The sequence below is a fragment of the Ctenocephalides felis genome, unplaced genomic scaffold (genome assembly GCF_003426905.1).
Source record: "Ctenocephalides felis isolate EL2017-DRISC unplaced genomic scaffold, ASM342690v1 CF-g0.4_SCAFFOLD_01604, whole genome shotgun sequence".
NCBI lineage: Eukaryota > Metazoa > Arthropoda > Insecta > Siphonaptera > Pulicidae > Ctenocephalides > Ctenocephalides felis.
Genome location: NW_020537758.1, coordinates 53,754,382 through 53,769,052, shown reverse-complemented (window position 1 = coordinate 53,769,052; position 14,671 = coordinate 53,754,382).

Here is a 14,671-nt window from a genome sequence, read left to right as displayed (position 1 = left end):
TCTGCCGCACAACAGACCAATGTTATGGCAAGGCCATGATACGCTTCAACTTGCACACATTTTGCTATTGAATTTCAATGTTATGGCAAGGCCATGTTGCACTTCAACTTGCATACATTATGCTGCTGAATTATACTGAATACTGTCAAAATGTCAAGCATATGCTGTGCATTCATGCGTTTTGAACATAAAATGCAACATCACTTGTATGTTATGAAGCTGGGTCAGACAGACCCCGTTATCTAAGATCGTTATTTTGACATTCGTGCGGTTTTTAGGTTATGCTCTCTATCTGACAACCTGCGAAAAACGCCTGACTGCACAACAAGCACATGGCTTTTGACAATATTTAGAAGGATTTTGTATTGAAAGTTCTACGTAACATAGCCTTCCCATAACATCGGTCTGTTGTACGGCAGAATAGGTCTATTAGATTTAAATCTAAGTATATATATATATATATATATATATATATACATATGGAACACCTAATATATTTTCTAAGTACTCAGTGAGTTACACCCTCATTGGTTCGAAGTTAATCTGAAATCAGTATACAGGTAAGTACAAAGAATACGTGAATACACAGAGCGTTACTTTTTGTATGAAGGCACTTCACATAGAATGGGCCAGATACACTCAGCAAACAATCTTTTGTTAGAGTCACGCTTTTCTTTACCAGATTCGAGCTCAGAAGAGCGAATCCATTACAGAATATACAGAGTTTATAAAAAATACTTATTTTGTTATAAGGAAAACTGATTTTGAAGGGAAAAATTGATAAAACCAAAAATGATAAGTTAATATCATTTGAATTAATGCAAAGTTGAAATATTACTGAGCTAAATGACTAAAACCCATAATTTCACTTCATACAAGGTACTCCAAAACACAACGCCGATACGGGATGTATGGTAATTGATCTGTCTTTGATAATGCTTCACATTCGTTGCCGTAATTCATAAGAAACGCCTATTGAACAAGTTTGATTTGCTCTTTGGTATATTATTTTTGGTTTTCTCTTCAAATACATTATCAATACTTATAAACCTATCGCATGTGTCCAAAGAACCATGGTATTGTGCCGAAAGAAAGCTTTCGGAAAGAGCTTAAGATACGCCATATAGATAAAATACACGGTGTGTAACGAACATAAAACTTTAAAGGTCATGAAGGATTATTAATTCCAATAGAAGTTCGGAAAAGCCTCTCGATCGTCGGATTTAACATACATAAACCTATTTTCATCAAAATCTCGATTTATCTCAAAATGCTTCCACATGTTTTATTCCCGGACCGCTGTTGTTTAGAATCAAATACAAACATTCTACAAATAAATGTACACGTGGAATAATTTAATTGATATGTTTTATAATTTTTCTCATTACTAATTTAATCAGTTATTTTATATGAAGTATTTTACTGGAAATTTGTCAAATTTGCAAAATGTAAGATACGAAGTTTTTACATTTCAAAGCACTTTGTTTAGTTTATCATGTCTCGATGAGCAGAAACTTTAAAAGAATATTGGGCTACAAAAAACGAGAATTGAGTATATACGAACAAGGTAAAAATTTATTTAATAAACATATATTTCTACATGCATTTAGTTCAACTTTTTTCAAGCTAAAATTCAGATAGTAAAAATTCAAATTTTTAGAATAAACATATATGTTCAGATAATAGCTTACAATTTTGTTCAAATATTGGCAAAAATTTTCAAAACCCTTGATTACTCATTGACAGTATTGCAGTTTTCATGAAAAAATACGCCAAGCAGTTTCCATGTTATGAGCTTTTAAGTAGAAATTAGAGCTTTGGTCATACTGTGATCATGTTTGGTTATTGCGGTTAATTTTTGTTATTTTTAAACAGTAAACATTTTCAGGACCACCGTAAAAAATAATAGCAATTCCAGTTTTGAAGAAGTTTTTGAGACTTTTTGGAGATAGATATATTACCTAAATGAATTCCATTAGAAATTCGCGCTGTTAACAAGGATTACAAATCATGTAATATTCATTCGTTTCATACTGAAAAAAATACGAGTAACAAAATAAAAACCTATTTTTTCTCTAATTTTCATTCGTAATCAGTTCAATTTTTTTTATTCGCACAAGCAGAAAAACCGAAACAAAAACATTTCAACTAATAGTAAGTAATTTGTTTCAAGTATATTAGAACCCTACGCAGAATTAAAATTAAAATCTGAATTATTTGCGAGATACAAAAAAAATTTAAAAAAAATCATTCAAATCAGACGCTTAGCTCTCTCAAAAACTGCAATTTTTTTGCACATTTAGCTCTGTATCTTCGAAATGGCTGGACCTGCCTTTGCCAAAAATTAATCAAATCTTCTCCCAATCATTACAAATTGAATGTTTTTTAAATCATTCAAATCATATCTCCGTACTCTATTATTCAAATACAAACTCTATGTGTATTTTCTGCTCTCTTTGCTCCGTATCTCCGTAACGGCTGGACTTGCCTCTGCCAAGAACTAATAAGCACATCTCCTTATCAATGGGAATCGAATGTTTTTTGAACCATTCAAATCGGTTGATCCGTGCGCCCGAAAACTGAAAAATTGTATATATACATACATACACACACACATCTATTTTTTCTGAGGTATGCCAAAACGTTTAGAAACGTTCAAAAACGTGGGGAAATCCAAAATTTTCATTTTCGATTTTTGGACGATTACAATAACTTACCCTACGGGAAGTTAATGATTATGCAAACCAGACTTTTATGATAGTACAATTTTATATTGCATGTCCAAAATAACAGATCTGCACAGTTCTGTATATTATATAACTATGTTATATAATAGCTCCTAGTTACCTTATTTGAAATTATATTAACATGTAATCTCATCAAGCTTTCGATTCTATTCCTTACGCTGTAGCAAATCCTATAAAATTATTTCAGTAAAATAATAAGTGATTCTTCAAGCATTTCTTCTTCTATTCCATAACATCCACAAAGCTTTCTACGCCGTTCACCTTAAAAACTCTGTCAGTTTTCAATTCCATCGGATTAGTCGTCGGATCAAAGGAGATATGTTCATCGATGAATATTGAATCTAAACATTTAGCCCGGAGATCTGGCGCTAACCCGTTTCAAAAAGCGCGCAGAGTTACAGAGAGAAACTCTCTCGCGGAATGACTTAGGCGTTACCGCCAAAGGTTTTACTGTAGTCCGTGACATGAACGCGAATCGCCCCGATCCATTCAATCTACATGCGATAGAACAGCGTTCGCACAAAAACATACATAGATTGTGCCCGAGGCGGCTGTCGCAGTTCCCAATATGTCAAGACAACTTTTTTTACACGAAAAACAAATTCTGTTCTGGTTATCCATCGAGTCGTGAAGACGATTTAGTTATGTTTATACGTGATTCAAAACTGGAGATTCGCAAATGTTATTGACAACAACAAACATATCCTTATATCTGAAATGAAAAACTAACCAGCAGTGCATGGCATATGCAAATATTCGAGCATAAAAATCAGTAATCAATACATATTGATTAATTATTAATAACAATTGTTTTAAACATATTCTAATAGATAATAATAATCAATCAATATATATTTCATCGTTCATAATATATACAGTGACGATTTTATCACTCAAAACACTTGAGAAGGTTTATATTAGCAAGAGATGAATAAATCCATCTGAGAAAATATTTCTAATATAACGCATTTGAAATATATACATTTTCAAACTGATTTAAAATTTATATTTAGTATAAAACTTGTATATTTTTTAAAATGTTGAACTTTTATTCTGAAAACTTGGAAATTAGCTTGAACCGTAAAAGTAATCTTCAAAAATTATCAATCATGGTACGGACCCAACAAAATTGTAACAAAATCAGTACTCATTTTTAATATTTTATCAATAATCTTATAATTTGATGTGCATGTGTCTAATGATCATTTTTGACCGCCAAATATCTTTTTTTTTTACTTTTTCCTCTGTATCTCCGAATTTTTTTGAATCATTCAAATCGGTTACTCTGTTTTCTCAAAAACAGAATTACCGGTTTTTGGCACTTTTTGCCCCATATTTTCGGAACGGTTGGACCTGTCTCCACCAAAAACTAGTCAGCACGTCTTCTCATAAATAGGAATCGAATGTTTTTTGAAAATTGTGAAAATATTTCAACCATTGGTTTTAGAGAGATTCAGTTAGCTAGTTGACAGTCACTCGATTATACTCGTATACCATATAATTCAATTGATTGCAAAATATACAGTAAATTAAAGCATTAGAATAACAGCATTAAAATAACAATGAATAGAAACGTCAACTATAGTTATAAGAGGTATTTTGCCTTATGGAAAGTTTCATGCACTTTCCGATGTGTTATTTACCCATAGATTTAATCAATATTTTATCAATCATATATGATCCACCTGTCTGCGTATTCATTAGTCTACCTCTCTACATTTATAACTGTCCACCTGTTTACATCTCTACCTGTCTGCCTGTCTACCTATCCATCTATTTACCTATCAATCTGTTTATTTGACCCTTTATCCCCCAGTTTATTTGTCTATCATTCTATCAGTCAACCAGTTTATCTGTCTACATGCCTCTTTTTTGCTTTTTTACCTGATTACCTGATTGCCTGTTGCGTGTCTAATTGTTTAGCTGCCTACCCATCTATATCTCCACCAACTAAAACTATAATAACTTCCAGCCTGCATTCCTGTCTACCTTACTTACTTTCCTACTTGATTACCTGTATACCGGTCTTACTATTACCAATAATTATACTTGTGTAAGAACTATTAACATTATTTTGTAAAGATCATGTTTGACCACCAATTTTTGCTTTTTTTCTGTATCTTGAAAACCGCTAAACCCGCTTTAGCGAAAAGCAATTTATTCTTCAGTGCATCAACACAAGTAAAATTTTATTCGTGTCATTCTGATATCCCGTTTCCTCAAAAATTGCTATTTCGACAACTTTTTGCTTTGTATTCTCAGACGAGTGGACCTGCCTTTGCCAAAAAAATAAGTCAGCACGTCTTGCCGTTATGAATCGAATGACTTTCGAATCAATTCAAGCGGATGCCTGGTTCTCGCAAAAACTGAAGTTTCATATTATAGACCTGTCTTTGCAAAAATAAACATGCCTTCTCATCAATACGAATCAAATGTTGCTTGAACCATTCAAATCGGTGGAACCGTGCGCTCGAAATAGTAGAGAAAAAATTGTATCCATACAAAACTCACGAACCTACTCAATTTTTTTAAGGTATTATAAAATGTTTAGGAACCTCTGTAACTTAAAGACATGCAAAAAATTTTATGTTAGATCTTTTGTAATTATCATAACTTACCCTACGGTAAGATTCTAATAATTCTTGTTGTACTATAATGTCAAGCATCACTGTCTATTTACTGCAACATAAAGTACAAAAATATATGAAACATAATACAACATTATTAATATCATTGGCCACACTAAATTACATAGAGAAAATATGTATGTAAGTATATGTTTAAATTTTAACTAGTGGGGTGGGTGGCATCGTGCCTTAAGGCAAATTGCTGGAACTTCCTGTACCGTAACGAAATGTTCGAGGAATATTGAATGTTTTCAAATAGATTATTATAAATATTGTAACATTGTCTAATATTTATAAGAATTATATAAACTGAATAGCAGAGTTGAAATTATTTGTTTAAAGTATATTAGAACTATAGTCAGAATTAAAAATAAAATCTGAATTATTATGTTCGATATACAAAAAATTAAAAAAAAAAAAAAAAATTGAAACTAAATTTTTTTCCAAAATCAATTATTTTGTTAAGACAAGCAGAAAGTTCTTTGAATCAATTGAATATGACGCTTAGTTCTCTCAAAAAACTGCCATTTTTTGTACATTTAGCTCTGTATCTCCGAAATGGCTGGGCCTACCTTTGCGAAAAACTAATAACCACTTCTCCCAATCATTACTAATTGAATGTTTTTTAGATCATTCAAATCGGATGCTCCGTTCTCTCAAAAACTCGATTTCTATTTTCTGCACTCTTTGCTCCTTATCTCCGTAACTGCTGGACCTGTCTTTGCCAAAAACTAATCAGCTCTTCTCCTTATTATTAGGAATCGAATGTTTTTTAAACCATTCAAATCGGTTGATCCGTACGCCCGAAAACGTGAGCGAAAATTTGTATCCATACATACATACACACTCACACACACACACACACACACACACACACACACATCCATTTTTTCTGAAGTATGCCAAAATGTTCAGAAACCTTCAAAACGTCGAGAAATGTAAAAATTTTCAATTAAGATTTTCGGCCCATTACAATAACTTACCCTACGGGAAGTTAAAAACTAATATCTAAAATTTACATAGAATGAAATAGATATATTTAAATCAAGATTTAAATGATCTTATTTCTGAGAACAACATAAGTTCAATATAATTAACTACCCGTATGCCAAAAATCGAAAATGAAAATTTTTGCATTTCAAAATTTTCATTTTGAAGATTTCTGAACATTTTGGCATATCTCAGAAAAAAATGGATGTGTGTGTTTTTTGTTCAGATTTTCGGGCGCACGGATCAACCGATTTGGGTGGTTCAGAAAACAGTCGATTCCTATTGATAGGGAGATCTGTTGATCAGTTTTTGGCAAAAGCAGGTCCAGCCGTTACGGAGATAAAGAGCAAAGAGTACAGAAAATAGAAATCGAGTTTTTGAGATAACGGAGCATCAATATAAGCTAAAAAACATTCAATTTGTAATGATTGGGAAAAGTGGTGATTTTGGCAGAGGCAGGTCCAGCCATTTAGAAGATACAAGGCTGAATGCACAAACAATGTAGTTTTTGAGAGAAATAAGCATCCGAATTGAATAATTCAAAAAACCTCCTGCTTGGGTTGACAAAATAATTGCTTTTGGAAAAAAAATTAATTTATTTTTTTTTAGTATCGAAAATAATTGAGATTTCAATTTTAACTCTGGTTAAAGTATTAAAGCTCACTTATATACTTTAAGTGAATAATTTTAAATTGTAATTCAGTTTTTATAATGTTCATAAATACTAGACAACCTTACAGTATTTATAATAAACTATTTGAAAACATATCATATTCCGCGAACATTTCGTTACGGTACGGAAAGTTCCAGCAATTTGCCTTAAAACACAACTACTTATTAAATAAAAAATTTAAAAAAATATTTTTAAAAATTTATAGAATAAGTTAACTTTGAAGAACTAGAAGATATAAAATCTAATTTCTAAGAATTGCATACAAATATGCGAGATTACATCGAATAATGTAAAAATTGCATAGTCTAGTCTAATAATAAGTTAGGTAACCAGTCCAAGCTTTGCATCTGTATAGAGAAGCTTTCCATTCTATTAGGCGTCGTTGGCAACACGTTAACTATCACGTATTTCGGATCGAACGCGAAAGCTTTAAGGACAGCGAAGGCGTGCGCTGTGTAAGTAGACTTACCTGAGCTGCCTGAATGCACGGATTAGACGCACGTTCACGGTAACCTACACGGAAAATCATTCGTTCCCTGGAAAGTTTACACAAGTTTTGAAACAAGTGATGGAATTTTTTTGGTCTTCAACAAAATTCGAAATTATTTGATGAAGTATTCAAAATTTATTCATGTTAGTACAAACGAATAAACTTTACACTGTGCTTAATCTGAACTCACGCATATTTACAGTTAACAGCATATAATACTATTTATTGGAAAATATGAAGTTATTAATTTGATTTTTGATGAGAGTCTAACGATCATTTTCGACAACCAAATGGCTTGTTTTAATTTTTTTTACTGTATCTCCGAACCTGCCGTACGTATCTTCTCAAAAATCTAGCGAATTAAAATCGAAAGATCGGTTTTCTCCAAAACCGACTTACCATTTCTTCCATACTCCCTGTATCTGCAAAACTGCTAGACCTGCTCTTCCAAAAACTAATCATCAGTTGGAATCGAATGATTTTTCAATCATTCATATCCGATCATCAAAAAATCGTGGACAAAAATTATATCCGAACATAAATTTATATATACTACACAGTACACACACAAACAGAACATTCATTCATTCATTTTTTCTAAGGTTATGAGCAGTCGCGTAACTTGACCCTCCGGGGCCCGGGGCAAAGTCTTTCGATGGGCCCCTAGCGTGGTACTCAATTTTTAATTTATCTGATCTTATTTAATAAAAGTTAACAGTCATTTACACGCTGTTTTACTACTGGCTAATACAATTTTTAATGAATTTTATTGCAATTAGCAAACCAACTTCGACTAATTTATATTTGATGGCTTTAAATTATGAAATCATACAAAAGGTAGAAAAGTAAAGTATTGATTTAGAGGTATAATTTTATTATCGAGAGGTATTCAACATCAACTTGTAAGCTAATGCTTTAAAAGAATGTATTTCTGCTGCAAAATATTTGAAAAGGGTTTTAAAACTTTGTATGTGCTTCACGAATACGATGATATTCAAAATTAAAACTAAAACAAATTACGTCAAAACTTTAGGACAGAAATGTCTACCAGACGTCACTATTGCTCTTAAGAGACAGAAAGTTTAGAAAATCTGAAGATCACTTAATAATTTAGTTTTTCGATAAAAGATAAGGCTAGAATATTTTTATCTGAAATCATTTATGATAGAAAATTCAGAAAATTTAGAAAATTAGATAGAAAAATAATTCGAATAATGAATAACTATTCTTCTATTTTTATGTATTTTTATATTTTGCGATAAAAAATTGCTTTTTAAGGGGGCCCCCAAACAAATGTTGATACGAGGCCCCGCGAAGGCACGCTACGCCACTGATATTGAAAAAAGAGTTCTTTACGTGTTCGTTTTTTATCTTAAAAGTCGATAGAGTATACATTATTATATACACAATAATAAATTCTTGATATCATATTATATAAACTAAAGATTTTCCAATGCAGATCCATCGCAGTTCTTTATCGCTCGAATCGATGGTTTTAACTATTCGATAGTCGGCCGAATGTAAGTTCTATTCAACCCTGGTTGAATAATTAACTTCGACTTTGAACTTAAAAAATATAAACTATAAGTTTCAAGTGAAATAAAATTTATGTATAATGTAAAAATGTCTTTCCGAGAACGAGGTTTCCTGGGACGGGGCTTTCCTTAGGTCGGGGGCCCGTGGCATTTTGCCACCTACGCCACTGGTTATGAAAAGACAAGAAATTTTTATTTTCGATTATTTTTTTGCGATTACTATAACTTATTCTAAGGGAAGTTCAAATTGTAGATAATATTCATATTTATTTGAAATTCTATTAGTTGAAATGTACAAACTTTACTGATTACCGAAAAATATTAACTGTTTAATATTAGGATTATGTAATGGTAATGAATATTTTAAATACAATCAATTGTCTTTTATTCGTAACGACCGCAGCAAAATGGCCAATACAGAATTGTATATTTATTTAATATTGAATTTATAGCTACTAGAGAAATTTTGATTACTTCACTGAAATTGGTATTGAGTTTACAGAATGTACGCAATTATGTAAGTATTATATAAAGAATGCAAGCGATGCAAGTTATTATTAAAACATGTCTATATTATTATTAATATTAAAAGGCTTCGCGTCATATACATTTGAAGTGAAAAGCAATGCATAAGAATGCAAATCAATTGTAATTATTCGATCAAATTTTGCATCAATCAATTAGATTAATTTGGATCAAAATCAATTCGATCAAATTTTAGAAAAGTGGAATCGAACAATACATTTTGGTTACTGATCATTGGCAACCTAGTTTACAGAAACTATAAAATAATGCATATCATAATAAGCTACCTAACAAAGAATAATCCTATATTTGCAATATTCCCTTACGTTTCAAAACGGCCTCTCATAAATCTGTTCTGTCCTTTGTGAATCGATAAGTGAATTTCGCAAGACCTACATAATACATGAGGCATATTATCTGCAGAAATTGTTTAAGTGTGTATGTTACATTATTTAGTAGAGTCGGTCTCCATAAACTCCAAGGCGAAGTTATTATATACAGTTATCCAAATATTGAATGTGCAAACATTGAAGAATATATATGTTCAGCGTAAAATATTCCAGTGCTTATGATCAAGCTGTAATGCAATTATTACATGGGTACATAGAAACAAATAAATCTTACGTGATGTTCAAACATTGTTGAATAAAGCGTAGGTGCGCAGAAAATTTCGAACAGGAAGCACGGTTGAGATATCGGATATGATTACATACAGCCTCTGCGAATTTATTTATTAACGTGGCGGAAGTTAAAATAAAGCTGTTCTAATTTTCATTAAATAATAATTATAATCGCCTCATAATCTATGGGTGATACTAACACTCAAGCTTCCTGACTTGATTAGATATAAAATATATAATGAAAAATTATATCATTAATGATGTGAATAACCTTTTAGCTACGACTGTCGTCTATGGATGACATCCGCTTGACGATTCTATGTACGAATTTTGTTTCAATGTTCATTATGCTGAGTTAAAATATTGAAAATTCTAAATTGGCAATATCATTTTTAGTATTTTAAAAGTATAATTTTCAATTTTTGAATACATCGTTATCGATAAAGATTGAAAAATCTGAAAATATTTTGTGTAACAAATACTTGAACGGATTACTGCCTCGTACAGTAGTGTCACCCCTGCGGAAACACTTGAGTATCGAAAAGATTAATACAAAACTTGAAAATCGAGCGAAATTTACAACTTTAATCATTTTTTTTGATATAAATATTAACTAGCAGTTTGTAATAATATATTTTTTCTAGAATATTACATGGAAAAATTCCAATTGCAATTTATATCTTTGAGAGATTTGCAATAAAATTAATTTTCAATACAGTAGTGTTTAGTTTGAAATTTTTGAAAGATTTGAATATTATATATATATATATATATATATATATATATATTATATATATGTTATAGTAAATTGTTGTAGCTGATAATTACTTTCAAGTATCATCAAAAATTTCAGAACGTTACACTTCTTAAAAACCCACAGAAACTGCTTTACTAATAAAAGAATGAAATGGAAGTATTTTTATTAGTTTTAAAAATTGATTTTTAAAATGGTTATTAAATTAATTGAAATAAGATACCATCAAATTATAATCTTTAACATTCCAAAGGAGAAGTCTGCATTCTCAAAAAAATCCTTGCTAATTTTTTAACTTCCCGTAGGGCAAGTTATAGTAATCGCAAGAAATCGAAAATTAAAATTTTTATATATCTTTACGTTTCAAAGGTTTCTGAACATTTTGGCATACCTTAGAAAAAATGGATGTATGTGTGTGTGTGTGTGCGGATACAAATTTTCGTCGACGATTTCGGGAACATCGATCAACCGATTTAAATAATTCAAAAAACATTTGATTCATATGGATAAGGAAACGTGCTGATTAGTTTTTGGCTAAGGCAGGTTTAACCGTTCCGAAGATATGGGGCAAAAAGTGCCAAAAACGGTAACTCAATTTTTAATAGAACGGACCGTCCGATTTTAATAATTCAAAAACATTTTACTTGTATTGACAAGATGAAGAACTGATCAAATTTTCATCAAGGCAGGTCTAGCGGTTTCGGAGATCTAATGAAAAAAGTAAAAAAAAAAATGCCATTTGGCGGTCAAAAATGATCATTAGATATATGCACATCAAATTATCAGATATTTTATAAAGATTTTAACAATATGTATACATTTTGTTTGCATTCCTATGGGTTCCGTACCAATGTTTAATCGTTAGACGGCGGCGCGGCGCTTACGCGCTTTGACATTTTGTCTATATGCAGTTAAAGCAGTACAATTGTTTTAAAAAAAGTTCAGAATTTCCAAAATATGTCAAAATAAAGAAAACATTTTTTTTTCAAAAAAAATTTTTTTTTTTCAAAAAAAGTAATTTTTTTGTCAAATTCCTAGTTTCTCAAAAATCTAATTTTTTCAAAGTAGAATTTTTTCAAAAATGTTAATCGTTTTTAAAAAAATAATAATATTTGGTACGGGAAGTTCCAGCAATTTGCCTTAAGGCTAGATGCCATGCGCCCCACTAGTTTATGTTTTCTTTTATGTTTCAAGTCATTTATAATCTTATCATTTGAACCAAATTTGAAAAAAATGTGTGTGTATGTGTGAATTTTATTACATTTGGTTTTTTCAAAAACGGTGAAACCGATATTTAAAAAGACTATTCGATGTAACAACTGTAGTTAATTTAATAACCCGAAATTAGTGATCACTTTCACATTACTTTAAAGATTTGTACCGCTGACATCAATAATTTTGCGTAAGTTTATTCCGTAACACATATATATCATTTATTATCATTATTTATATCATTTCTGATAGAAAATGAAACATACTGCAATAAGGTATCTATGCTCAAACAGAGTCTGTAATATCACACATCGTAAATGACTAAACTTCGAAATTTATACACTGTATTAGGATATTCGAAATATTAACTATATCATTCCTAGTTCGAGATTCATGCTTTCAAGTTTTGTACATGTTGCGATGTGTTTGATCATCAACTTCATGAAATATATAAGCTAAATTAATAAAAAAAAATGTGTGCATAATGAAAATAAAATCGCCCGAAATTGTGTATGATAACTTGTATCCATATATACATACACAAGCACACACTCAAAATGTTCAAAAACCTCTGAAACGTGCAATGCAAAAATTTTAATTTGCGATTTTTGGACGATTACTATAACTTACCCTACAGGAAGTTGATATCAATAAACCCAAGTTTCCAATTATTGTTTTATATTCTTTAGGGATCAAATTTATTTGATTATTATCTATTGTTATAAATTGATTTGACCGTCTCCAAAAATTATATCATTTTTAATAATTTTTGTAATTTATTAACTTCTTGTAGGGTAAGTTATAGTAATGAGCCAAATATCGAAAATAATTTTTTTTGCATATTTTCACGTTTCAGAGGTTTCTGAATCATTTTGGAGTACTTCAAAATGAAAGGATGTGTGTGTATGTGTGGATACAATTTTGCGTCTACGTTTTTGGGAGAACCGCTCAAACGATTTGAAGTGAAAAAGCAATTGATTCCTAATAATGGAGATCAGCGCTGATTAGTTTTTAAGAAAGGTCAGTCCAGCCATTTCAGAGATATGAAGCAAAGGGTGAAGAAAATAAAAACTCGGTTTTTGCGAGAACCGGACATCCGATGGGAATGATTCAAAAACGATTCAATTCGTAATAATGGGGAGAAGTGGTGATTAGATTTTGGCAAAGACAGGTCCAGCCGTTTCGAAGATACGGAGCTATAGTTGTATAAAAAAAAGCAGTTTCTGAGAGAACCAAGCATCCGATTAATTATAATTCTAGCTAAAATACTTGAAATAAATAATTTCAACTGTGCAATCAGTTTATATAATTCATAGAATTATGAGACAAGGTTGTTTTTTTCGAACTCCCCATCGAAGAAGATCATTAGGTTTTGTTTATTTACTTTTTATGTAAATTTATATGAACATCATCGTCCAATTTCTTTTCTTTCATATTTTGTCTATAAAATACAAATAATAAAAGTTACAGTATTTATAATAATATATTTGAAAACATTTGATATTTTTCGAACATTTTATTACAGTACAGGAAGTTTCAGCAATTTGCCTTAAGGCACGATGCCAGACACCACTAGTATTTTTGTTAGTTTACAATCTCTACTTTGTCGAGTATATTGTTTAAAAAACTCAATAATTATTATTATAAAGTTTGATAATGTATACTGAATAAATACATCGATGATTCTTTTTGTGTTCGTTTCTATTTGTCCACTGATCCAGACTTGATTCAAGTTGATTTGAATTTTGAATTCGAATTAGATATTTCTGATTTGAATCGTTCGTATCAGAAAATTTTCGAGTCGGTATTTCACTAATTTAGCCCATGCAGTATTGGTGTGTTGAAAAAAATGTTAGGAAATTACTGAACTTCAAAATGTATATACAAGGCTAACAGATATGAAATAGTAATAATTTACAAACGTCTGAACTGATATATCTTTACTGAAATACAATTTCAGAATCATAATTTTACCATCATAAATGATTAACTGCACAATTTCTAGTTTCCTGGACGTCCTGAGGTGCTTTGATCGTAAACGGTTTTGCCGCAGCTCTAATGAATTCATTAGAGATGCAGTTTCAGACTCCCTTTATCTTTATACAATAACGACTCACTCAGTTTCTGTTTTATAGTGATTAGATGGTCGCGCCAAATAATGCTTGGCAGGAAGGTTATTTGGAAAAGGGTTTGTTAATTCAGCTCGCAGGTGCTTATAAACGCCATAATTGAAATGCATTAAAACGCCCCGAGTATCATCACTATAAAATCGAAATACCTTATTACCCGAACAACACTACATGTGCACCGCACGGCAAACTTTAGGTGTATAAATTGAACCGAAGTAATATCACGCCCGACGTAAATAACTTAACCGAGCTAACTTTTCCGTGGTAACTCGCACGGGAAACGAATTGTGAGGAAAAACTGGAAACTAAAATAGCAGTCTGTTCGCAATAAGTCGACTCTTACACGTTTTTCCTTGCAAAAACCTTAGG